At 47.9% G+C, this 27,331-nt stretch overlaps 1 protein-coding gene across 4 annotated transcripts in view; it reads right to left on the reverse strand.

Moving 5' to 3' along the window:
• LOC146829902 (butyrophilin subfamily 1 member A1-like) overlaps positions 1 to 27,331 on the reverse strand; it is an 837,898-nt gene that overhangs the window by 294,107 nt on the left and 516,460 nt on the right. The gene's annotated exons all lie outside the window — the stretch shown is intronic.

Raw genomic sequence — 27,331 nt, forward strand, 5'->3', positions numbered from 1 at the left:
GGTTAACTATGAAACAACATGGAAACCTGTGCATCCTTAACTAATGAGGAAAGACTTATAGCAAGCTCAGGGTGCAGCACAACATGACCCTAACAACCTCTACTCAACCCTTGAGGAAAGACAATACAACCCAAGTACATATAAACTATGCATCTCAAACATAACAATCCTTAAATACTAAGGAATTACTTTTGCAAATTAGGTGCAACACAACACGGCCCTAACAAACATCTCCTCGGCCCCTGAGGGAGAACAATAAAGACCAGATGCATCCTAACCAAACATCTCGACTGTAACACCACTGAAAAAGGACTTTCTCTTTTGCAAATTTAGAGTGCAACACAGCATGACCCTTGCAGCCTCCCCTCAACCTCATTTTAAATTATAGACTGCAACAACACTCACCCTATGCTGCATACACATGCCGGCTAAGAGTTTATACCCCTACTGCATACACCAACAGGACTAGAGGTATGTACGCAAAACACATACTAAATCATAACCACGACTCTTCACCAAAACTCCTGCACTCTCCTACAGGACCAGAAATGCAATAATTTAACTCTCGAATACCACAAATAAGGAACACAAAAATACTTACTCCCAACCACTTCACACAAATAGAAATATTCTTGTAACAGACCTTTAGCATAGCATTTTGCAAAATTTGAACAGTGGGACATGATGTAGGAAAGTGGGTTTCTGTTGTAGTAACCCCCCCCCACTTTTTTGCCAGACTTCTGATGCACTTTGACTTGATGTGCCTTGGGTCCCTGCCAATCAGGTTTCCAGGGCCTGTGTTCTTTCACCTAAACTAACCCAATTGGCATCTCTAACCACAGGTCAGCCCCTGGTAAATGGTACCACAGGTACCCAGGGCGCTGTGACCAGTGAATACCTCTAAGGTCTACAACACGTATTGTGCTACTCTTAGAAGCCCTGTACTTTTACACACACACACTGCCTTTGCAAGCTGTGTGTTTTGGTGCAGAACAAAGTGAAGAGTCAACATGGCACACATCCCTGTGTGCCATGCCTACAGCCCACTGCCTTGGCATAGATCAGTCACCCCTCTAGCTGGGTTCCCTATACCAGTGTTGAGGGTACAGGTGCACGAGCCCTGTACCCCTACAGTGTCTAAGTCCATTCTTAGACAGTGTAAGTGCAGTGCTGCCATTAGGAGTATATGGTGCTGGGAGTTTGCCATAATGGCTACACTGAAAACTGGTAAATTTGGTATCAAAATTCTCAGCACATTAAACCCACACTGACGCCAGTGTGGGATTTAATGAAGAATGCACACAGAAAGCATCTTAGAGATGCCCCCTGAAAAACTACCAGCCTCTGGTGGGTTCCCTGACTGGTACACACCAGCCTGCCACCACAAGACATGTTTCTGGACCCCTAGGGTGGGAGCCTGCGCTCCCTGAGCCCAGAGACAAAGTCTTTCCTGGGGGGAGGTGTTCACACCTTCCCCAGGCCAGGAAGAGCCATCTGTGGCAGGGGAGCTTCAATGGCCTGGCAGCCTTTGTAATGCGACCCCCAGCCTCTCCTGCTATCAGGAGCAGGCCCACTTCCTATCTCCCCTCCTTTTCGGCGGGAAGACAGGTGGGAAAATCTAGCTGGCCCAGATGGTGTGCCCACCTCTGCCAACTCCACTCCGCAGGTGTGGGAGGCGAGGTGAAGCCCTCTCTTCTGTGCCCGCCAGCTTGCAGATGAAAGGAACTCCCCAATCAGAATTAGGGATTGTGCTCACTCCCCCACGTGGGGTGAGCACACCCAGGGTGTAGTCACCCTAAGGTCAGTAGCCCATTGGCTGCTGAACTCGTGACCCCTAAAACGCCCCCTAAATACAGCATTTAGGGGCAACCCTGAACCAAAAAGGCAGATTCTCGCAACCTAAGAAAAAAAAGGACAAAAGAAGATGCCCAGCAGAGGAGACTGCAGAGAACAACTGACTTTGCCCCAGCCCTACCGGCCCGTCTGCAGTTTCCAGAGATCCTGCACCAAAAATCATCTTGTCCTGCAGTCAGCGACCTCCAGAACCCCTGGGAGGTCTGACTGCCTTCAACAAAGACTGGATCACCTGTGAACCGCAGCTCTGTTCAGAAGAAACACTAAAGAAAGACTCCGAGCCTGCTCAGGAAAAAGAAACCCGACGCCTGGAACCACCACTGCACCCGTCGCCTACGGCCCGAGTTTGAGTGGCCCACCAGTCCCAGTGAAGTCCCCCAGCACTCCAGAGTCTGAGTCCACCATGGGTTGACCCCTCCAGGACTCCCCGAGGTCGTCTGCAGCCTCTGCACGGAGACCACCCAAACTGCGAGTGGCCCGGTAAGGTGAAATCCGACCTCAAAAGTCACCCCTGCATCCAGTCGCTCTGCCCTGGAGAATAGAACCCGAGGTGAACCTACATCCCTGAGCCCTTAAACTTACCTACCCAGCTGTTGGTTCCTCCCGGAAGTCTTCCTGGACCCAGCCTGCAGCTGAAAACAAAAACCAAAAACCTCGATTGAAAACAACAGGGCACCCGACGCCAAAACAGCACCCTGCACCCAGCCGCCCCTGTGCTGCTGCGGGTGCACTTTGTGTGCTAAACCAGATCCCCTTTTGCCCTGAGCCTAACACCAGGAGTTTGGCTCCCACAACCTTGTGGCCTGCTCGTCAGCAGCCACCAACCGGAGGCCCCCTACCCCCCATTGGATAACATTGGGCCTCAGCACTCTGCACCCGGCCGACCTAGTGCCGCTGAGGGTGTAACGAGAGAGCATCCCTGACCCTGGGGGACTCCTGAGTCTACCCCCAGAACCTCAACTCCCACTATCAAATACTTTCCCCAAAACCAATAACACTATTTTCCTCCATAGGATAACATTGACTGTTTTTCTTGGAAAAGATTCTAAGTAGGGAGTTTGAAAACCTAAAGAAATTCTTTAAAATTGTACTATTTAACCAAAACAATTTTACTTACCTGTTCACAGGAAATGTCCCAGAGTAGTATCCAGGTATACTACTCTGATTAAGAATACTAATCTAAAAAGTAATTTACCTGGTATTTTACTGAAAAGCCCATTCAAGTCTATGTACTGTATTTACAAAGTATTGCATTTCTCTGCAACCATACTGTAAGTCAAAACAAAGTGCATATACAATTACAAATCAAACTGTTTGCAAACTGCATTACTACTGTAAAGTATTTATTGCTTACCTGTGCCAGGCTTGCTTGGTTCTAGAAAATACAATAACTAAAAGAATATTTTCATACAAAAACAATTGGTCTGAAGTTCAGTTTTTGACTGTGTGAATGTATTTGCTGACTGAGTGTGTACAACAAACGCTTAACACTGTTTTCTGATACTGCTCTACTGCTCGACCACACTACCACAAATAGGGAGTGAGGTGCTATCTTCTTTACCTCTGCCTACCTTTGGAGTTCCACTGGACTCTGTGCACACTATACCTCACTTTGGTATAGTAGATACAGAGCCAGCTTCCTACACATGACACCATACTCCAACATTCAGTATAGCATTAAATCAAACATTAATGTAAAACACACTTGACAGCATAAATATAGAAATCAGCATAAAAAATGATTCTCTGTTAGGTAACACAAAGTTTTCAACTCCTGGTGAGCGACCTCTCGCCCCAAATTACAACCAAGGCTCTGATACTTGGAGACATTTTAAAGTTCTAATGCAGCTGCTCCGTATTTCACTTGAATGCGCTGCCCCCAGAGCAGCACGAGTTCGCAGTTGCCCTGGGGGCAGCGCATTCTATGTATTAGGGCGCATTCTCTCTGTTTGCGGCCAGCACACCTGTTTTAAGATGCGCCAGGTGCAATTACGGAAAGTGCTCATTGCCCTTAGTCCACACGGAGAGGAGGATGAGAAGTGGGTCCAAGCCAGACCATGTTTTTGGAGTCCGAGTCACTCCAGAGCTACAGATTTAGTTCATTTTTGGATAACCTAACCAGGATGAATTCCACCTGGAAAAGGTTGAGAACCCAACGCTTGGGGTACTTTGGAAAGAAGCTCAGGATCAAGTCAGCAAGGAAGAGGATGGAAGGCAATGCATAGGCTGGGAGAGTGAGCCCATGAATGCTGAGCCAGAATCCAGCAAAAGACTAGTGGTTCTCTTAGTTCCTTTGTTAGCAGGACATTTGTGCACAAAAATGGCACAGGATAGGTTGGACTCGTTGTTTTACTAACCAGGGATACACCAGGATACAATGGCTTTCTGTATACCTGCCTTACATGCCAACTGAGTAGAGATGAGGATTTCTCCACATTTGTGCCTTCATGCATAATTAACAATTGACAGTGAGTGATTTTTCCCTTGGTGTGTACACAATAATTTCCTTCCAACGAGTTTCTTATGACATACAGAGGTGAGTTTTCCTGAGCCTTGTTAGCGAGGCCTCACGTGGGGCCTCGCAGCCTTAGTTTTCAAAATAGATGTCTCCTCTCTCGTTCTCCCCCACACATATCACTATAACTTTTCAATGTGCTTACGGTAGCTCACTGCACCCTATTCATTCTTAATAATTTGCTGTTGTTCATGTAACTAGTTTGTTTCACCATCTCCAGATGGCAATAGTATAGAGTGGGCAGAATAATTATTTATGCAATGAGATAATACTTCGGTGCTAAAGCAATATAATATTTATTAAGAATTGTGCTCTGATTTGCTGAGAATGTAACATTTTCCCACACATCACAGTCATTCTGCAGGTTTGGTAATTTCATATGCCAGAAGGCTTACCCAAAGACTTAGATTGTGCTAGGGAGATTGTCCATTCTCTCTTGATTTATTTTTCTGCTCACTTGGGACTTTTCAATTTGGACTTCTCTGTAATGCCCTATCAGCCCAGAGCCATCCTGACAAGGACTCTGTACTATTTTCCTTTTACATTTTGTAATAAACCCCTTAACAATTCCGCAGATCTAGAATGCAGTTACTGATTTTAGGCCCTTCATTCAACTGACTGTATTTGTTTTACTATTCTGATGTATTGGGAGGTGCCTTACCTCTAGAACACATTGCCTGATCAAATTGAGGTTTAACACTGTCTCCTATTCATTCAATTTTGGGCATTTTGATTGATGTAAGTTTTGGGGTGTCATAACTGCGCCGAAAGTGGTAAGTCAGGATGTAAGACCAAGGTGCCATTGTTGCTGCTGCTGGTATTAGGTGTGCAATGAGAGAAGGTAGGCACTGACATTATTGGCCTGTTTGACCCCCCGTTACTAGTTGGATTTCTCAAGACGATGTTTTTCAATCACAAGAATTAATTTAATCTCCTCTTACATTAAAGATGTGGGAGAATTTATCTACAGCGCAGACTAATGTGTTGGTGGAAAGAATTAGTGGAACGGTTAAACAAGAAGCTTAAGTGCATGATGGCAACTCTACTGGAGAAGCTCAAAAGGAGTGTCATCTTCACCCAGTGTGTGGCCTATTCGCCTTAGTCACAGAAGATTGGGAAGACCCTCCAGAAGGATATGATGAACTACGCGACTGGCTTCAGGAATCTGGCGGTGCAATACATTTGTCAGGTGAAGAGAAACCTTTAGGGAAGTCAAGAGCTGATGAAGGGAGATATGACAAGAAAACGGCCGCGCCTCGGTGACAGGAGGGTCGGGACATGTCGGTGCTTGAGCCCATTTGTCCCAGACCTTTAGAGGATAAGTAGTGGGGTCCACACAAGGTGGAACAAATTATTTCTGATGTAAAATCCTTTGTGGACCCAGGTGCCACCTGAGAACCAAGAAGGTGGTTCAAAATCATCAGCTGAAGCCATGTCTCTAAAAAGGACTTTAATATAAATATCATGGCAATGGCAGAGGAGGTTGAGGAGAGCAATGAGCCTTTTCCTGAACTGATGCACGATGATGAAATGATGGCTCGGTAGAAGTGGTATGTCTTGGCCCCGAAACCGACTTCAAAGCAGCAATAAGATCATGGAGAGGTACTAGGATCATTTTCCCATCCATTTTGTCTACCAGTGAAGAAAACGTTTTTGGTTTGTTAGACCCGGTCAAAGAGCGCAGGAAGCAGAGGTTGCTAAGGTTTGGACCTTAAAGCGATTAAGCGATCACGTAGCGTCTGAGTCAGCCCAGTAATATTCATTCCCAAGCAAGGGTTCATAGACCTATCTTCTGTGTGGCCTATCAGGCTCTCAATGAGATGACCAATATCAATAGACACCAGATTTCCCAAGCTGATAACTTGAAAGGGATATTGCCCTTTATTCTATCCCCTATGGAAAATCTGCATAGAACTCTGAGCACATTTTGGGCTCTCTTACTGCAATTCTTTAATGAATAAATCAATTAGGATTTATAAAGCGCAGCAAATCGCCCGTGAGGGTCTCAAGGTGCTAGAGGTGCTAGCTGCTTCGTGGAGAAAAGTGAAAAATTAGGCAAAAGCAAGAGAAAGCACTCAGAAAAAAGGGAGAGGAAGGAGAAAGCAGTAAAAAACAAGACAAAAGGAGGTGAAAGCACTCAGGAAAAGTCGTCCTCGGATATCCTAAGACTTTAGATTCTAAAGTTTGTATAAATAAGTCAAAATTCAATGTAATATTCTCATTCTGTATTGTGAAGAAGCCTCAAAAAGACCTGAATTGGAACTTTGATCATGGAACCTTTTTGATATGGTCTCGTATGAATATGAAAATGTGACTGCTAACGGGTCTAGAGGACAGTGAAGGATGAAATCATGTACTATTTGTATGCACTGCCTTGCACTATCAGCTTTATTACTGAAACCTTTTCTAAAAATATATATAATGTATGTACTATAGAGGATGCCGCCATTTTACATTTTTAACTGATAATGAAATGTGTCAAAGAATATTAGACTTTTAAAATGTTTTTTACATTTGTCTGAAGAAGTATTTTAATTATGTAACATAGTTAATATAATCTTGTGGACTTCTTTGGTGATCCAAATCTTGAATAAAGAATTGATTGTAAACTGTAGAAATTGGATAGAGCTTTGCAGTTGCATGAAGTAGAACCCTTTAACTACATGCCCGTTATTCCCCCATTATTGTGTGTAGTATTTCATTTACCTTCACTTTTACCAAGACGAGTACTGGTAGTTATTATTGTGTATGACTGAGTCTCACTGTCTGCACCCACATTACCGCTCTGAGGAACCCTGGACTACTGCCCCTCCCTATCCCGACTCAAGTGCGGCAGGATTGCAGAACAGTAATAGGATCGGCTCAAGGACACCAGAAGCAAACAACCCCAACCCGATGGTTGAGCCCTAGTAGCCTCTCCCTGCGCTGTGGTCCCCTGTGGGTCTGGCATCATATTTTAAGTTCCACCTTGCACACTCCTGTCCCCTTGACATTCACTCTGATGAATATTAGTTTGTTTGAAAAGAAAAGAGGTATCTGCAAAAGAGAAAGGCAACCCTTACTCACGCCCTCCTCACCATCTCCCCTGTCCTCAGTTAATATTTCCTCTGGGAGAGCGCTAGGTGGCGCCTGACCGACATGGCTGCTCTGCCGTGAGGCTCCGGCCGTAAGACCCCGCCGATCCTTTCTTCCTCGCCTGATCCTGCCCTGGCCGGCTGATTTCAGCAGTTTTGGGGCCCGGGCCCGCCTGGCTGTCCCTGGTGCGAGTTTGGGGCGCGACCGCCCCCCCGGAGCTGTGATTGCTGCCTGCTGTTGGCGCCCGGCGGGAGGCGGCTTTGATCCCTGACGCTGGGTGCGGGCGCGCGGCTACTCGAGACCGCGGCGCCCACGAGGGTGCTGGGCCTGAGAATCCTGGCGGCCCGGTGAGATCGTCGCTGCAGCAGTGGCGGCCCCCCCCTCGGTGGGCCCCGACCTGGGATCCTGTGGCCGGCGGCGAGGTGCTGTGGGGCCCATTCCGGGCTGTGGTGCCAGACGGAAGGCCGGGCGGTGAGTGGGGCACTCCCTGGTGGGACGACCTGAGCTGCTGTGGAGCTGGAGGTGGTGGGGGCCCTCCCCTTCGGGCCGGGTGTCGACGGCCGGGGCCCAGTCTCCCCCCACTCTCCCCCACCAACGCTGCTGGACCTGCCCTGGTGTCCCGAGGCCTGCGGCGGAGAGCTGGTGCACCGGCTGGGAGCTGTCCTACCTCGCGGCTGCAGCCCGAGGCCCCCTGGCGTGCTGTGCTGGGACCCCCCCCGAACGGAGCCTGAGAGCAGGAATAGGCGGTGAGTGCGGCGGCGGAGGATCGCTTCACCGGGGCGGCTGCGGGGGTCGGGGGCGGAGGGGAGACCCCCCCCATCGGGCCGTGCGTCGGCGGCCGGGGAGACCCGTACCCCCGCTCCCCCCCTCCCTCTCTACAACCTCTCCTCCTGGCTGCGGCGCTGCCCCGGCCCCGCGGCTCAGAGACTGGCCTCCGGTCCCGGGGGTGGAGGGGTCCTCGCTGCTTCGGGCCGCACATCGGCGGTCGGGGGGTGTCGCTGCTGTTTCCCCCCCCTCTCCCCTCCCCCCCCTCATCGTCGTTTGGGGCCCCGGATCCAGCGAGTCGACAGGCGACACCGTGCCCCCCCCTGGGGGTGGCGGAGGGACCGCTCGGGCGAGGTGTCCCCCCTGGAGAGGTGGGCTATGCCCCGGAGGGCTGGCCCTGGCGATTCCCGGCGGCGGTGCCCTTGAGGAACGATCCGCCGCCCGGGGACTGTGGGCTGCGCAGCTGGACCCTGCTTCGCTGAGAGAGGCCCGCGGCCACGGCCGAGGCGAGGGATCGGACTCGTTGCCCCGCTGGGGACCCCGCCGGAGGCTGACCACTGGGGCCGGCCGTGTCGGGCCCTGTCCGGCCGCGGGCTCCCCCCGCCGCCCCCGTGCTGGGCCCCTGTCCGCTCGAGCACCCCTTGACGCTCTGCGGGTGTGACGTTCGCTCGCTGCCCTGATTCACGGACGGCCGCCACAGATATGGGCAAAGACAGGGCCAGCAAGCCAGCGTCCGGGGCCACCCAAACCAGGATGGACAAATTTACTACTACCGACAAGGGGCCCGGCTCCACGGCCGCGCCGGCCCCTGCCACGGACCTTGCTGCCATCCTGCAGGCCATCAACTCCTCCCGCGCCTCCCTCGAGGGCATGGTGGGAGAGGTCAAAGTGGACGTTGCTCTTCTCCGACAGGATCTGCGGAATGCCACCGCCCGCATTTCCGAGGCCGAATCCCGGATCTCCACCGCCGAGGACGACATCCGCCACCTACAAGTCCAGGTTCGGGAGTTGACCACCCACTCTAAGGAACTACACCGCCGGGTCGAGGATGCAGAAAATCGCGCCCGACGCAACAACCTGCGCTTAGTGGGATTTCCGGAGGGAGTTGAATCGGGCCGAGCGGACGACTTCATGGAGCGATGGTTCCGGTCCTGGATGCCGGCGGACAGCCTATCTCCCTCGTTCGTGGTGGAGAGAGCCCACCGCTCCCTGGCCCCCAGGCCCCCAGGTGCGCCTCCCCGGCCGTTCATCCTCAAACTTTTGAACTTCCGCGACCGGGACGCCATCCTCCGCGAGGCCCGCTGCCAGGGCGCCCTCCATTACCAGAACCACAAAATCATGATATTTCCGGACTACACCCGCGAAGTCCAAGAGCAACGCCGCTCCTACACGGAAGTGAAACAAAAGATGCGCTCTCTGGGACTCCAGTATCAGCTCCAGTTCCCGGCCCGCCTCCGGGTCGTCTTCCAGCACAAGACTTTGTTCTTCGATACCCCGCGGGCGGCCTGGGCCTGGTTGACGGAGGAGCACCCCCTGCAGTGCTCTGGACGCGGCTCGCCTGTGGGTATGCGGAGGGGACGAGGAAGACCCCGGACATCGAGGACCCGTCGGCGGCACCGCACGTTACCCCGGGAGCGCACAGCGGAGGAGGTGATCACCACGCGCTCTGGGAGAAGGTCACGCCGAGGGTCGAGAGCCTCCTCTGCCTCCTCGGCCGCACATGCCAGTCCCGGGGCAGACGGACGGCGGACCGGGCCGCCCCGGCCCACGGGCCCTGCAACTCAGCCGGTCGAATTGGTGGACTCTTCGGACCTCTCTCGCAGCCCTAACATTTGACTCTCTTTGTTTCCTTTGGGGGGAGGGGGGGCTGGGGATGCCTGGACGGGGATGGGATGCCCCGTTATCAGTGTTGCTCTCGGCCAGGGCAGGTAACTCAGGTCTGAATCTATCGGTCTCAGGGGTCCACTAGCGCTCAAGCCCAAGCGTTTTAGCTTGGTGGTTCTTCCATTTGGTTTGGGCGACAGATGCTTCCGTTTTCGAAGTGTAGGGTGGGGGGGGGGGGTGGGGGGGGGGGGTTGGGGTTGGTTTGGGGTTGTTTCTTCCCCGTTGGGAAGACTTTGTTGGTGGGGGATGACTCCCTCTTAATTGTTGTACTAAGGCATCATGTGCTGTCTGGCTTGCTCTCCTGCCCGATGTCCCGTTGTCCTTCCTCTCTGGGGGCCTGCTCAGCCGCGCCCCTACTGCCCCCTCTCCTGTCCTAGACCATGGCTGACCCGCCTGTCCCTAGGGCCGCCATGCGCATACTATCCTGGAACGTCAATGGTCTTCTGGACCGTTTTAAACGTATGGCGGTCCTCAAATACGCGCAACGCGCTGAGATCGATGTACTCCTCCTCCAGGAGACTCACCTGTTGGGTAACAACTGCCACTTCCTTGGCCGCTACGGTTATGACAGGGTATGGCATTCCGGTTTTGTGCGGGGATCCCGAGGGGTGGCCATTTTGCTCCGCAAGTCCTTCCCCTTTGTCCTGTCCCGGGTGCATTTGGACCCCCAAGGTATGGTAGTGGTGGTTTCTGGCAATCTGGAGGGGCGACCCCTTACCCTGATGTCCCTTTATGCGGCGCCATCCCTCTTGCAGTCGGCCCTCTCCCACGCGGCGGGTCTCCTCCCGACACTTCCGGCGGGCTCCCTCATTCTCGGCGGAGATTTCAACGCCGTCTACTCGCCTCCCCTGGACTCGACGGGCCCGGTCTCCCTGTCCCGCGTCGCCCGCGCAAAACAGCTCTCATCCTGGGCCGAAGCGCAGGGCCTCTGCGATGTCTGGCGGATCTGGCACCCACGGGCACGCCAATACACCCACACATCGGCGGCCCATCACTCCCATGCCCGGATCGACCTCATCTTCGTACCATCCACCGACTGCGCGGGGGTGCGAGATGTACGCATTCTTCCGAGGGGCCTTTCGGACCACTCGCCTGTGCTCCTCGCTCTTGGTCCCCCACCCCTCTCTGCCCGTCCGATGTGGCGTCTGAACGCCTGGTTCCTCCACGACAAGGCTTTCCGGAAGGCGGTCGGGGGCGAGATCGCCGACTACTACTCCCATAACGAGGGCTCTGTCACCTCCCCTGCCGTCTTGTGGGAGGCCGGCAAGGCGACTGTCCGGGGCGCCGCTAAGGGGCATCTGCAGCGCCAACGGCGGGCCCAATCCCAGAAGCTCGCGGAATGCGAAGCCCAAGCCGTGGAATTAGAGCGCGGTCTGGGGGAGTTGGACGATGCCGCCCGATCTCGTCGCTTGGCCTTCCTGCGGGAAGAGATTCGCCTCCATTCCCTGGAGGCGGCGAAGATTCTATGGCGCTCCTCGGTGGCCCGGGTCTACGGGTGGGGAGACAAAAACGGCACTCTTCTCCACCGGCTGGCGACCTATCCCCGGGCGGGACGGATCATTCCGGCCATCGCGGACCCAGCGGGTGGTACTCACACAGCCTCGGTGGCGATAGCCCAGGCGTTCGCGGACTATTACTCCCAGCTATACCGCCGCAGGCCGTCCACGCTCTCCCTTGAGGAATTGCTGGGGACGACCGCGGTGACACTTACGCGGTTGCAGCCCGAGGTTTCCGAGACCCTTGATTCACCGATCGAGCTGCAAGAGATCGAGGAGGCCATAGGCCGCTTAGCACCTGGGAAGACCCCGGGACCCGACGGGTTCCCCCAGGAGTACTACGCTCACTATCGGGAGACGCTGGCCCCGAGGCTTCGGGACCTGTTTGCAGCCGTGGTGGACACGGGCTCGTTCCGGCCCGAGACGGACACGGCAACCATAGTTGCCCTCCCCAAGACTCAGCCTCCCTCGCGGTCCTGCTCTGACTATCGGCCGATATCCCTTATCAACACTGAACTCAAAATCTATGCTACGGTCCTAGCACAGCGGTTGCGCCCGTCGCTTGCCTCCTTGGTCCATCCGGATCAATGCGGCTTTATGCCGGAGCGGGGGACCAGACACTGCCTGCGGCGCCTGCATCTTGCGATGGCGCACCGCGGCCGCCTTTCTCCCTACCTGGCCCTCCTTCTGGTTGACTTTGAAAAGGCCTTCGACTCCGTGGGATGGGCGTACTTGGCCGCCGTCCTGGAACGCATGGGTTTCGTGCCATGGTAGCGGTCCTGTACGCGCACCCGCGGGCCCGGGTGTTGGTCAACGGGGCTCTCTCTCGCCCGTTTCCCATAGGTCGGGGGACGCGCCAGGGTTGTCCGCTCTCGCCCCTCCTTTTTGCGTTGGCCATGGAACCCCTGGCAATGCTGATTCGCGCGGACCCCGTTCTTCGCGGATGGGAATGGCCAGCTGTGGCCCCAGATAAGATTGCCCTATACGCGGACGATGTCCTCCTCTATCTTTCCGACCCAGCGACCTCGGGGCCCCGGGTCCGCCGGATCCTCCATCGGTTTGGCCAGGCGTCGGGTCTCCATCTGAACCCAAAAAAATCTGTTCTAGTCCCGCTACACCCGTCGCGGGAATGTTTCGACTGGCAATCAAATATTCCCCTCCGGAGACTCTCCTTTAAGTACCTGGGGATCTGGGTCACCCTCCTCCCGGAACTCTGCTGGGCACTCAATGTGGCTCCAGTAGTAAACAAAGCCAGATCAGATATGCTCCGGTGGCAGGCCCTCCCTTTGAATCCGCTAGGGAGAGTCGCCTTATATAAGATGATGATCCTCCCCAAGTTTCTTTACATGCTGCAGAACACTCCATGCCCCTTTCCGCGCCCGTGGTTCCGGGACCTGGATAAGATGGTGACCAAATTCCTTTGGGGCGGTGGTCGACCTCGGCTGGCCTTGGACCGCTGCAGGGTCCCCTCCTACGACGGCGGCCTAAGCATGACCAACCTCTACCTCTACTATCTGGCCACCCAACTACTGGTGGTCCATGATTGGTTCTCAGGGGGCTGGGGCGACCCGGCTTATCGACTCGAGGTGAACTGCCTCGGGTTCCCCTCCATCCAAAACATGCTCTACGGCACAACGATCCCCCTGTCGCTCCCCGGCGTCGTGCGGGCTCCCTTTCTCGCGTGGCGCGCGGCCTTGCGACACACCAGATGGTCGGGGACGTCCACGCAACTCACTCCGCTTTGGCACGGGACGTGGCTGCGGGAGGTGGTGGGACTCACGGGCTTTCGGCAGTGGGATCTTCTCGGTATCTCCTGTCTGGGCGATATATGGCGTGGAAGCCGCATGTGTTCTTTCCAGGAGCTTCGGACCCGCTTCTCGCTGCAGCCTTCTCAATTCTACCGCTACCTTCAATTGCGCCACGCGGTTCGGGCTCACGTCCCTCTAGATTCCAGACTGCCTTCCCATAGTCCGCCTGAGGCCCAGGTGATGTTGGGGTATCTTGGGAGGGGGGGCATATCCCGCATTTATAAATCCTTAATTAACAATACACCGGTGGATTGGAGCGGGCTAAAGCAGCGATGGGAGGCTTGGGTGGGACCCCTGGATGAGGCGGACTGGAGGGACGCCCTTATGGGCCCTCGGTCGCTTACCACCTCCGCGAGGCTGCGGCTTACCCAACTTTATTACCTCCACACTGCCTATTTGACCCCGGCCCGCCTGTATCGTGCGGGGCTCCGCGCGGACGCCTCTTGCACTCGCTGCGGGGAGGTTCCGGCAGATTTTTTCCACATGGTGTGGTCTTGCCCTCGTCTGGGGGACTACTGGGCAGCGATCGAGGCCGATCTAGCGGAGGTCCTGGGTTGGGAGGTCCCCCACGAGCCTAGAATGGCCCTGCTGGGCATCATGGACGGGATGGACGGGTCCCGCAATGAGAAGTACTTCCTCACCACTGCCCTTATGGTGGCTAAAAGAGACATAGCGGCGGTGTGGTCACAGCCAGACCCGCCCAGAGTGGCTACCTGGAGTAGAGGGGTGGATTGGTGTGCGGCTCAGGAGCGGTCGCTATACGCTGCACGGGGCTGCCCAAAAAAATTTCGCAAGATATGGGGGAAATGGTTGGGGGGCCTGCTTTGAAGGGTGGGTGCGCAGGGGGGGGGGGACGGGGGATGGGAGGGGGCGGGAGGGTTTTTGCACTTGCCTGTTGATGCTTTCCTGATTGCAGATACTGATGCCTTGTTCACTGCACTGCTGTATATTATTCCTGATATTGTTCTTTATGCCGCAAAACACAATAAAAAGAAGTTTATCAAAAAAAAAAATATTTCCTCTGGATTTTCTTGCCATCAATCAAAGAAATTGGAAAAAGTTGCTGTCTCATTTGGGGTTAACAGAGACAGCATTGGCCTTCTGTGCCCTCCAGGGTGCTATGCGAGGGGCACAAAAGAGAATTGGACATTGAAGCCCTAGAAATCCCCAAATACCCAAGGATCTGCTCATTGCCCTCAACTCTGCGTAACACATCACTTCATGCTGAATCAAATACTCTGCACCGGGAGGAAAACCACATCTCTCTATATGAATGTTACAGAACTCTGCAGCAGAACAAGCATTTTGTTGAAACTTGCCCTTTTAATTAATTGTTCTTTTATAAGAATGCTAACCATGTCAGCATCGGAGAGTCTGAACTGTAGCGTCCGGCTGCTGGCATGGACTGTCTGGTGGGTGTATAATAAAGCCTACTTTAAGTTACAAGGAGTTTATTTGTTTTATTGCTGGCGACGACCAGCAGAAGAAGATACACCCACCGAAGAACCCTGCGTGAGTTTTCCAGCTTTTATAGCTATCTTCTGACTTCCCCATCAAGGTTGGTCTGCTTTAGCCTCTTTATTGTCTATGAGCACTGGATGAGCGTTGAATTTGTGAGGCGATATGCGGAGCACTGGAAGCATAATTGTGCGCAATTGTGTTTTTTATAACCACGCAGACCGAATTGATGAATAATATATTTATTCAAGTATTGTAAGAACAACCCCCAAGTACATCCTTCTCCCACAACTGCCAGTCCTCTTCTCCCCAAGCAAGCCTACAATTCTACTACCATGGACACAGTAGAACAATACAGGTTCCGTTGCTAAGGTAACATTCCGACTACCCAGCATTAAGATATAACAGTGTTATTGAACTTTATTTTTTTCCTATACTTGGATGCAATTGTGGTAGCGCTACAAGAATTTGCCTGGCTGCCGTTGAGCACTCGAGCGGCTGTTTTGAAAGAATACAACTTACAGCGAGGCAACCACCATTTTTCCAACGCGCTGGGAAGTGCATGTGTCATCTCGAGCCGACATTGTGATGGAACAGTAGTTGCTAAGGTTGATGCACTGACGTGGGTGTGCCGACATCAAAGAAAGACTAGAACAACAACAGCAGAATGTGCGCGTCCGCTTTCTAATGAAGCATGTGGATTACAGTGGTAGCGTGAGAATACACACCCTGTGACATCGTACAATTGGCATTCTGCATTTCTTGACAGTGTGTAATTAACGAAAACAGCGTTCGTTTTCAGCGTTTCTCCACCAGTGTGTGGATTTCGGAAGCAATCCCTCTACCGTCTGACACCTACACATTGCATGAGAAGACAATTATGCTCCATGCTGTTACACAGAAAAACGTTCAACGGAGATAAGTTATTATTTTAATTTACGCAATTTTTCTCTATTGACAAAGAAGTGAAGTACTTAAAACATTTATGTTAGCCTCTTGTTTTTCCCTTGTTATTTTAAACTGTTATTTAATATTGTTATATTAGTCTGTTTTGTTAGTTTGTTAAGTTACTTTTCTTTTCAGAATGTCAACGTCCAGCGGTATGAGGCAGCCACCTCCGTTTTTATCTGAACGTGGAGAGACAATTCTACTGTGAAAAAAATGGAAGCCTCTTTTCGACTCCTACTTGATAACCATTGGTGGAGAAAGATTCTCTTCAGCCAGAAAGTAAGCTGTTCTACTCCACAACCTCGGCACTGAAGGCAGAAATATCTACGCTAGCTTAGATCCCATACCGATAGGCAGGAAAGCTGGTGAACCCAATGACGTGTATGCAATGAGTGTATTACTTTTACAAACACACTTTGGGCCACGACTCAATGTGGTAGTAGAGTGGCACAAATTTTTCATGCGCACACAAGCTAAGGGTGAGAGGGTTGGCAACTACGTCGCTGCATTAAAATCCCTGGCACAGACTTGCGAATTTGAACAACTATTTGAGTCTCTCATCCGAGATCAATTGGTACGATGCACCAATGACCCCAAAGTTCAAGAGAAACTACTGTCCAAGAATCCCAATCTCAAAGAGGCAATCACCATTGTGGAGAGTATAGAACACACTTCTCACTGGGTGAAGGAAATGCATAGTAATAATGGAAGCACAGATATCAGCACCAACTCCATAAGAAGTGACCCAGATGATCCTTTGTCAGAGGTTGCAATTGCTACTGTGTCCCAGCCCATTGTAAAGTCAGAAAAAGGATCCAGCAAAGCGGACAAACCAAAGTTCAATTCCACTTGGAACAGAGATGGCAAGACAAAATGTCTAAGATGTGGAAGTCTCAATCACGGCCCCAACTTTCCAAACTGTTTTGCCAGGAGTACCAATTGCAGAAACTGCGGGAAAAAGGGACATTATGCCCGCATTTGCAGGAATGCAAAACTAAGCATGACTGAGGACGAAGAATTATCACAGCAAGCTATGTTCTGTATTACAGATAGTTTTGAAAAGTCGGTACATGATGTTAAAATTGTTGACACTAGTAGTCTGTCCATGCCAAAATGTGACATAAGTGTTGGCAACGTGTTAATTCCTGTTCTTGCTGACTCTGGTTCGCCATACACTTTACTTAGTGACACATTTTGGGATGCCACTCCTGCATTCAAGGAAGTTAAATGTATTCCTCCCGACATCAACCCGGTGGGTTATGTTGGACAGAGCATCGACCTTGTTGGATTTTCCATTCAAACCATCATATTTACAGACAAAGAAAGAGTTGGCAATGTCTATGTTGCTAGGTGTGGAGATAACCTCTTAAGCTGGCGACACCAACGAGACCTTGGGTTCATTTTGAATCCGAATGCTCCCGTCCGGGTGATGTTACTAACTACCCATGGTGATCATCAGGACATTACAGAGAAATACCCTTAAGTCTTCAGTGAAAATCTAGGGCTCCTTTAGGCTTTCAAGCACAGGATAGTCCTAAAGGACAGTGCAACTCCTGTTGTACATAAAGTGAGGAAGGTGTCAAACCTCATGTTAAAGCCACTCCAAGAGGAATTGAATAGATTGCTTCATCTGGGTGTCATAGAGGAGATCGAATCCTCTGAGTGGTTGGCCCCCATCGTTTTAGTCCCAAAGGACAAAGGCACAAAGATTTGGATGTGTGTGGACCTGAGAAGCCTAAATAACTGTATTTGGGTCGACAGGCAACCATTACCTAACATCAATAAAGCCCTGACGAGGTTAGGAGGTGCCTGCCTCTTCGGCGTTATGGACTTGTCGTCGGCCTACCATGAGGTCATGTTGCATGAGGATTCTAAAGCTCTGACCTCATTTGTAACACCTTTGGGTGCCTATAGGTTTGGGAGGATTCCCGTTGGGCTAGCGAGCGCTGCTGCGTGTTTCCAAAGAGTAAGGAAAGATGTACTATCAGGGATTGACTCAGTCCTATTCTTCCAAGATGACATATTGGTATTTGGACAGAATAGAGACAAACATGACGAGGTATTGTTCAAAGTGTTATTCAGGCTTCAAGAACGTGGGCTCACTCTCAAGAGAGAGAACTGTAAATTCAGAGTCAGCTCCGTATCTTATTTGGGACACTATTTCAAGCGAAGGTATCAGTCCCAATACTGACCTTGCTGAAGCAATTTTACATGCTCCAGCTCCCTCGAACAAGGAACAAGTAAGGTATTTCCATGGGTTGTCCGACTATTATTCACAATTTATTTGCAATTTTGCCTGTGTGGTACAACCTTTAAGGGTATTTCTTTTAAAAAGGGGTTGATTTCAAGTGGCCTGAAGACTGCGAAATTGCCTTCAGGAAGGTCAAAGGTGAGAATCCGCTCTTGGCCATTTTGATGTACTTAAGAAAACCATCCTAACCACCGATGCCAGTTTACAAGGTTTGGGTGCCGTCCTGTCCCAGATGGTTGATGGTAACGAGAGGGTCATTGGCTTTGCATTGCGCTCACTGAAGGAAGCTGAGGTGCGCTATTCAGTGATTGAGCACGAGGCGCTAGCTTGCTCGTGGGCCATCAACCATTTCAGGTTCTACTTGTGGGGGTTGCCATTTCTGGTCCGAACTGACCACAAGCCCCTGGTGCACATGTTTGCGTGCAGGAATGGTGAGGGTACTACTCCCAGGATCAACAGATGGATCGAAGGACTCTGGGATTATAACTTTACAATTGAGTGCCTGCACTATCTCAGAAACATCCCGGCAGATTTTCTTTCCAGATTGCTGCTTGAAAAAAATGTGCTGAACTCCTCTGATCGTGCTGTGTCTTGGGTGAGAGAATGTGCTCTCAACAGAGAGGAATGGGAAGCTGGAGCCAACTGCGATGACTCCAGGGGACCATAAATGGAGTTTATTGTTAATGGGTGGCCGCTCTTCCTGATGTTCCTAACGTTGCAAAATATTTTTGGAATGTTCGTGATGAGCTAAACATTGTTGAGGGAGAGCTTTTCAGAGGGAATAGATTAGCTCCTCCTCGCCCCCTGAGAGAAAAGATTATCAATCAGGCACACATGTGTCATATGGGACGTAGTTTGACCAAGGCAAGGGTCAGCGAATCCTACTAGTGGCTAGAGGTTGACAAACACTTTGAGGAGGTTGTCAAGGACTGCACTATTTGTGCTGCCAATGAAAAGTCTAGGAAAGTCAGCACAACACCGCTCTCTCCTGTCGCTCTTCCTGAACGACCCTGGTCCAAACTTGCCATCGACATTGTTGGACCTTTTGAGATGTTGGCCCCCAGAGAAAGATTTGTTGTCGTCCTGGTAGACTACACTTCTAAATGGATTTCTGCATGTTGCATGAGTTCCGTTGTTACTAAAAACATAATTGAATTCTTGAAGGATGTATTCACCTCTGAAGGACTACCTGATGTTTTGGTCCCCGACAATGGGGTGCAGTTTACCTTTCAAGAGATGACCGATTTCCTAAAAGACCTTTCCATCACTCACCATCGTATGGCCCTACACTCTCCACAAGCAAATGGCCATGTGGAGAGCATGAATAGGCTCGTGAGAGCATGTGCCCAAACTGCTGTTGACACTGGTTCCCCTCTTAAGGGTGTCCTTAGTGAAAAATGATGGGCGCACAGGAACACTCCCAATAGTATTACATACCTTGGAGAGTCTGAGCTGTAGCATCCGGCTGCTGACATGGACTGTCTGGTGGGTGTATAATAAAGCCTACTTGAAGTTACAAGGAGTTTCTTCGTTTTATTACATTTGCAATGCAACAAGTCACGCATTTGCAAGAGTTTGAGCTATTGGCATTGTAAACGACAATGCCTTTTATTTATGTGTTTTTGTACTTAATAGTAGTTGCTTACCAGGAGCAAGGCAGTTGGTTTGTACTGCCAACCAAGCTTCTGGTAAACAACTATCATAAGTTCAACTACGCACTGTTTGCATGTTTTCAAAACACATAAATAAAAGGCATTGTTAGTTACAATGCCAGTAGCTCAAACTCTCACAAATGCGAGACCTATTGCATTGCAAATGATTGTATAACAAACTCATAGTGCAAGGGCTGGTTGGTGGACATATTACTCGTGGGTCTAAGGTCCAGCTGTCCTCGGTGAAATCAACATAGAGGCGTCCTGACTTAGATTTTAATACTGTAACTTAATGATATATGCTGTGTACACAGTATGGATTGTCTATTGTTACTTTAGCACTGGACTGTATGAGACAGTTACAAAAATGCAGTCCTCGTCACTATTGACAGCAGGAAGAAGTATAGTGATAGAGAATTAAGGTGTTCTCAAGGCATCTTATCATTCTGAAAAACAAGATGCAAGAACACATTAATTTCATATTTTTGTAGTTACCGTGTAAGGGCATTGATTGTACTTGTCTTCATTCGACTCAAAAGCAGCACGAGTGATGCTTTCGCGGACTGACTATAAAAATATATTTTCCAGGTTACTTTTTCACTGGTTAACAAGCAATCAAAACATCTTCATCCAAACAAAGTGAAAACAATATTCAAATCCCCTCTTCGCAGTGAAAGCAGGTGTGCACAATCTGCAAACATGTCAAAAATCAACAGAAAGTAATATCCAGTTACATTCTTGGCTGGTTTCTTATCCTAGAACAGCGTCTCAAGTGTCCTCCAACCTAAATGTAACGAAAACTATAGCTTCTGTACACAGTAATGTTTTATTATTAAACAAGTAAAGTGTAAAGAGAAGCGACGCCTGCCCACCTTTCTGAAGTCACGACACAGCGCATTAACTAGTGTCTTAATGTGTCATTCTCTAGAAAGGTGGAAGAGTGCTTGTACAGGGGCTGGGCTGTCAGGACTGCTCAGTGAATAAGAGACTGCTTCTTAGATGAGTAGATTTCAAACCTGGAGGCTGACTCAGCCTTCCACCTGTTCCATGCAATACGAAACTGGGTATGGTAAAAGCTGGTATTTACAGCGTTTAGAAACAGCACACGGGCGGTATGAAACGCTTTATCAAAAGAAAGTTATGGTTATTACACTGAAAAGTAGGCTTCCTCTACACTGGGGTATGTCCATGGTTACAATATGACCAGCATCTGAGGGGAGTTAAAAAACATTCATTAGACTTGAAAGAATAATGGATTCTGTCTGCTCATACATAAACACTGGCATTTATAAACGTTTATAAATGTGGCTTGGGTCTGAATGCCTCAAAGCCCTTTCCTCTTACATCACGTGAGTAAGCCATTATGCTGCAGGCATGCTTCACCCCCTTAAAGGTGAAAACCACACGGTCTCCTTGTAGGCGTAGGCGCGGGAGTCATGGTGTCTGCTGCTACAGGCCGATGTTTAATCAAACCCTATTAAAGCGGCCAGATGAAAACAGCTGCCCTTAAGAAATGTGCTGCTAACAGGAGGCATAGAGCTGTGAAAGAGTTGCAGAATCTTCGCAGCGCTAATATCGGGTGGAAGGGCACGGGCTTCCAGGTTGTGGCATTGCCCGTGGAATGCATCAGGACCAATCAGAACAAGATGGGGTCGGAGGCCGCACAGACCTGCTGAGCTTTGCCTTAATTCACGGGTGCGAGACATCAAAGAGACCGCTCCCCTTACGAGGCCCTAACCAGATGTGGGAATCTTGCCAGCTTTTTTAAGATCATTTCAAATTTGGTCTTCATCAAGACAGAACCACGGCGCAATATAAACAAGAATTGCAAATGCAATAAGCAAATATTATTTAAAAAAAAAAAGACTTTGGCGAGCGCGCCGAAGATAAGAAGCTCGCCGAAGTCTATTTTTTCAATGTTGCAATGTAAGCATGTCATGAGCAGCGCAGCCCGCTGTTTGAGCCGCGCTGCTTACGAAAAGCATATAATACTGAAAAACAGACACTAGGGCGCCTCATCTGCATCACACCTCGTTCTTCCAGCTGCTGCCCCAGCCCTGCTTATTTGGTATCAGGAAGGAGGCATCAGATTATTTGATTCAATTCAGGTTAAGAGTCCTCTCTCTCGGGTAAATTGCGGATACAAGATCAGATGGTTTGGATGGATAAAACACTTCCATGTGATCTTCACATCATTTGTTAGGAATATATCAACAAGCTACGGTGTGGGAGCCATGGTGAGGCCTGAGGGAGGAAGCAGTAAACAAGCATTGGGCAATGCAGGAAAATATGCTACCGCCAATAGAACTGGGGGGGAGTAAGTGGCCCACACAGGAACCAATGGAAAGCCAGGAAAGAGAGGGGGCGGGATCTAAACCCTTTGCAGGCCATATCTAAACAAGCCCAATCCTCCATAAAACAATGCCCAAAACCAAACTAACAACCTACTAAAAAAAAGCCCAAATGACGGTCAACAGCAAAAATGGATAAAAGCCTAAAAAATATAACCACAAAGAGGGAGACATGGCGAAATAAGTACACCAAATACAACTGTGGAATTGGGAAGAGGTGGGAGGGAGGAAAACTTTATTTAAATGTAATCAGCTATGGTGCCAAAACTACCCACAGGCAAACAGAAACAGAGCAGGAAATAAAAAAATAAAGTAGTCCCCGAGAGAACAGACAAAGAACTGTAGTCTGATGAGACAGTACTTAGTCCCTGCTGCATGGGAGGAACGGAAGAGAGAAAAGAGGGACAAAGAGGCAGGACTGAATACTGGCAAGCAAGGATTTTTGAAGGACACTGAAACAAACAAATCAAAAGCTGGGGGATGGCTTTAACCCAACATAAGAAATTACAATAGGTCTTGAATGCTCAACCTAAAAATGTGATATCAAAGGAGATGATGGACACCCCCAGTCAACTGATCTGGGCTTAATCCATCATCATTCTTTAGCTCACTCCACCACCCCAGTTCAGACATGGCCATATGAAAATCAGTCTGACCCTGTGCCTCATGGGAACAGTCCAGCCCGACCTGCCAAGCCATTTCTTCCCTGGACCGGAAACAAGCATCCTGGGACCGGTTTCGGGTTCATAACCCTCATCAGGCAGGCTATGTTGAATCCAGGGCAAAGTGAGCAAGGGACCCACGTCTGGGCATACCCTGCCAACTTAGGGCGAACAAAGTGATACCAAAGGGGATGATGGACGGAGCGTTTGAGCAAATCAAACACTCACCACCAGTCAACTGATCTGGGTTTAATCCATCATCATTCTTTAGCTCACTCCACCACCCCAGTTCAGACATGGCCATATGCAAATCAGTCTGACCCAGTGCCTCATGGGAACAGTCCAACCCGAACTGCCAAGCCATTTCTTCCCTGGACCGGAAACAAGCATCCTGGGACCGGTTTCGGGTTCATAACTCTCATCAGCCAGGCTATCTTGAATCCAGTGGCAAAGTGAGCAAGGGACCCACAACTGGGCATACCCTGCCAACTTAGGGCAAACAAAGCGATACCAAAGGGGATGATGGATGGAGCGTTTGAGCAAATCAAACACTCACCCCCAGTCAACTGATCTGGGTTTAACCCATCATCATTCTTTAGCTCACTCCACCACCCCAGTTCAGACATGGCCATATGCAAATCAGTCTGACCCTGTGCCTCATGGGAACAGTCCAGCCCGAACTGCCAAGACATGTCTTCCCTGGACCGGAAACAAGCATCCTGGGGCCGGTTTCGGGTTCATAACCCTCATCAGCCGGGCTATCTTGAATCCAGTGGCAAAGTGAGCAAAAATGCAGCATAGACAAAAACAGCACAAGAGACTCAGAGTGTCACATAAGTCATGTAATTTGAAACAGTTGCTATTATGTTGTTGCCATTTAAGCTGCAATCCTGATTGGTGTGGCACTGAGGACACATATAGACTAGTACCTCTGAATTAGGCATATGGAGTCACTAGTGCAGGCGAATTTTCACGATCTATAAAACTAACAATTGTAAAGTGCGTTACTCTCTCCAGAGTAACACAAATGCCATATGAGTATGCTAAATATGAAATAGTTCTTGCCCAGAATGTATCCGGCAGTTCAATGAACCACTTTGGTTACACTGAAAAGAAAGATAAAAGGAAGATGGTGGGAGGGAAGTGCACAAAACACCAGCTAAAAAGGCTGACTGGTGTTACAAGTATTGTTAGTGAAAAGGGATCTTTGCCCCATGGATTACCAGAAGACCTGTAATCTGTGCAGCGTAATATAAATGGGTCATCCGATACAGGTCCAGCAGAGTCGCCTCCAACCAGGTTTCCACTGACAATGTAAATTAAATCCATTTAGTTTCACTGTGTTATTTATGTCTTACCTGAAAATATGTCATAGATCCGGCCTTCCTGGGCCTTCACTGGACACAGTCAACACTGCTGAAAAACTGTCAGGACAGCAAAATGTTCATTCAGCCACTAATGTCGATCAATGTTTTGTGTGTCTATAAGTGTACAATATCAATGAATAACACAACTTGATGACCCAATTAATACTCCCCAAACTGAACTTTGAGAGGTGCCTCTAGCTGGAGAATGATACACACCTGATGACTATGCTTGTGAGTCGTTTTGTGAGCCTGGTTTTAATTTAATTTTAGTTTCTTAGAAGCATAGCTAGAATCAAGCATTTTGATAAAAAATATTAAAAACGCTGCAGTGAGAGTTTCAAAAGTTTAAAAATATGTGTTCAATAAATGTTGATTTATTCCAGTATAAACTGCTACAGTGGTTTGATGATTTGTCTTCCACAAGGCACTGATACTATCCTATATCGTAATAACTTCTTAAAATGAATAAATGAATGTGTATTCTGTTTCCAGAACAGTACAAGAATACCTATAGGTTTTCTACATGTAGAGTCATAGACGTAAAAAAAAAAAATTGCGTAATATAATATATTGGTGGAGAAGGGTTTGGGAGGTGTAAGACACGGGTGCAAAAACACCCAGCTGCAAATGATATTTGCACTAGTTGTGGTCGAAGTGATTCACAGTGAGTGATTTGTTTTTTTGGTTGCAGGAGGTGGACACAGGCACTCATTTTCATAATCAGAATGTGATGCTGATCAAACTGGAAGAGCAGAACAGGTAGAAAGAGAAAGATAGGAAAATAGTGACAAAGAAAGATAACAGGCATGAAAAAGAACTTGCAACAGGGGGATAAAGAGACAGGAAGTGCCAGATGGTGTAATAAAGAGGTATTAGTAGAGAACACAATCATGCAGCCGTGGTACTCACCAACACCAGCACTCATCAGTGCAGGTGGTGAGCCCCTAAGAAGAACTTTGGAGCTCTGCACTATAAATTATTAAATATTTATTACAATTTAAGCATTGTTTTTTGCATCATAAACTTGTGCATTGGAATGGTTCCATGTTTAAATATCGATGTAACAAATATTGATGAAAAAAATATCGATGTAAAAATATCGATAACAAAAATATCGACTCCCCATACTTAAACAGGTAAGTACAATAATATCGACTCAAAAATATCGATGTAAAAAATAATAGATGTAAAGAATATCGAGTTTAAAAAATAACAGAACAAATAAAAATGAATTAAATAATATTAATATTAACAAAATAAATTTAATTTAATATATATGTTAATTAATTATAACAAATACACTTAATTTAATAATTATAAACACAAAAAGAGTGTACATATACATATATTTACTTAAATGCATTTTATTAACTATTATCTTTATTTAATTTATAAAAAAGTTTAATTATATAAAAATAAAATAAACACATATATAAATAATTTGAAATAAAATAAAATATTCAATATTTAATTGACACAAACTATTTAAAAAAGAATAATACATACATTTAATAACAAAATAAAAACATTAGTAGTTAAAACGTTGGCTAGCGAGGAGGTAAAAATTACTATTCCCTCTCCAGTGAGTGCAACAGTAGGGAAAGTGCTGCATAGCGGAGGGGTAAAAATTACTATTCCAACTCCAGTGAGTGCAACAGCAGGGTAAGCGTTGAATAGCGTAGGGGTAAAAATTACTATTCCCAATCCAGTGAGTGCAACAGTAGGGAAAGCGTTGGATAGCGTAGAGGTAAAAATTACTATTCTCAATCCAGTGAGTGCAACAGTAGGGAAAGTGCTCAATAGCAAAGGGGTAACAAGTAATATTCCCACTCCAGTGAGTGCAACAGTAGGGAAAGCGCTGGATAGCAGAGGGGTAAAAATTACTATTCCCACTCCAATGAGTGCAACAGTAGGGAAAGCGTTGGATAGCGTAGGGGTAAAAATTGCTATTCCCACTCCAGTGAGTGCAACAGTAGGGAAAGCATTGGATAGCGTAGAGGTAAAAATTACTATTCCCACTCCAGTGAGTGCAACAGTAGGGAAAGCGTTGGATAGCGTGGGGGTAAAAATTACTATTCCCACTCTAGTGAGTGCAACCGTAGGGAAAGCGCTGGAGTCCAAAACAATAAAAAACAAAACCATCAACATTTTTATTACATTTAATTTCCAATAATAACATAATTAATATATACATTTAAATATATTATTATTAACATAGATAATAAAAAATAATTGTTACACATTATTTAACACTATAATATCCACAACACACCTAAAATTAATTACACAATTAAATTTGATAATTACTAATTAATTAATGAAAATTTATGTATTAATATTTATTAATTAATCAATACAAAATTAATGACTTCCCACCGTTCACACCATTTACACATATAAATACCACAACACACACCTAAAATTAATTACACAATTACAATTACTAATTACTAATTATGTAATGGTAATTAATTTAAAAATATTTAGTAATGAATCAATAAAAAATTAATTAATTACCACACTTCGCACCATTTACACATATAAACACCACAACGCACACCTAAAATTAATTAAACAATTAACATAATTAATTATTAATTGACTCATATGCAATTAATTAATTAATTATTAATTAATCAATTAACACATTAATTATTCAATAAATTTTATATAATTAAATTACTTCCCATCCTATTCCCCTATAGACCCACAACCCTCTATGGAACTAAAAACGCAAAATTCTAATTAAAAAAAAACGAAATTAACTACTATAAATTATTATTTAAATCTATATAATTAAATTACTTTCCGGCCTATTCCCCTATAAACCCACAACCCGCTACGGAACTAAAAACGCAGAATTAAACTTAAAATAAATTAATAACTAGTAAAATTCTAAAACATATAATAAAATGACAAACAATTCTCATTAAAAACACTAAAATACATAACATTATTAATAAATCGATATTTTTGTCAACTATATTTTTGTAAACGATATTACTTATCTGTCAGTCGATATTCTTGTCAACTTTATTTTTGTTGCCGATATTTCTTCCCACTATATTTCTCCGCTGATATTCCTGCTCTGCACCATTGGAATATCATGAGCTGCAGATAGTACATCTTAGAAACATGCAGAGACAACCACTGCTCCCTGTTTCTAACCAGCGATGTCTGACACTTACTGACAATTTCTGACTTAGGTGTATGTGCGTCTCTGACAGTGCAGTGTCTTAAAAACA

Source organism: Triturus cristatus, chromosome 5_2 (assembly GCF_964204655.1).
Source record: "Triturus cristatus chromosome 5_2, aTriCri1.1, whole genome shotgun sequence".
In the NCBI taxonomy this organism is placed as follows: Eukaryota; Metazoa; Chordata; class Amphibia; order Caudata; family Salamandridae; genus Triturus; species Triturus cristatus.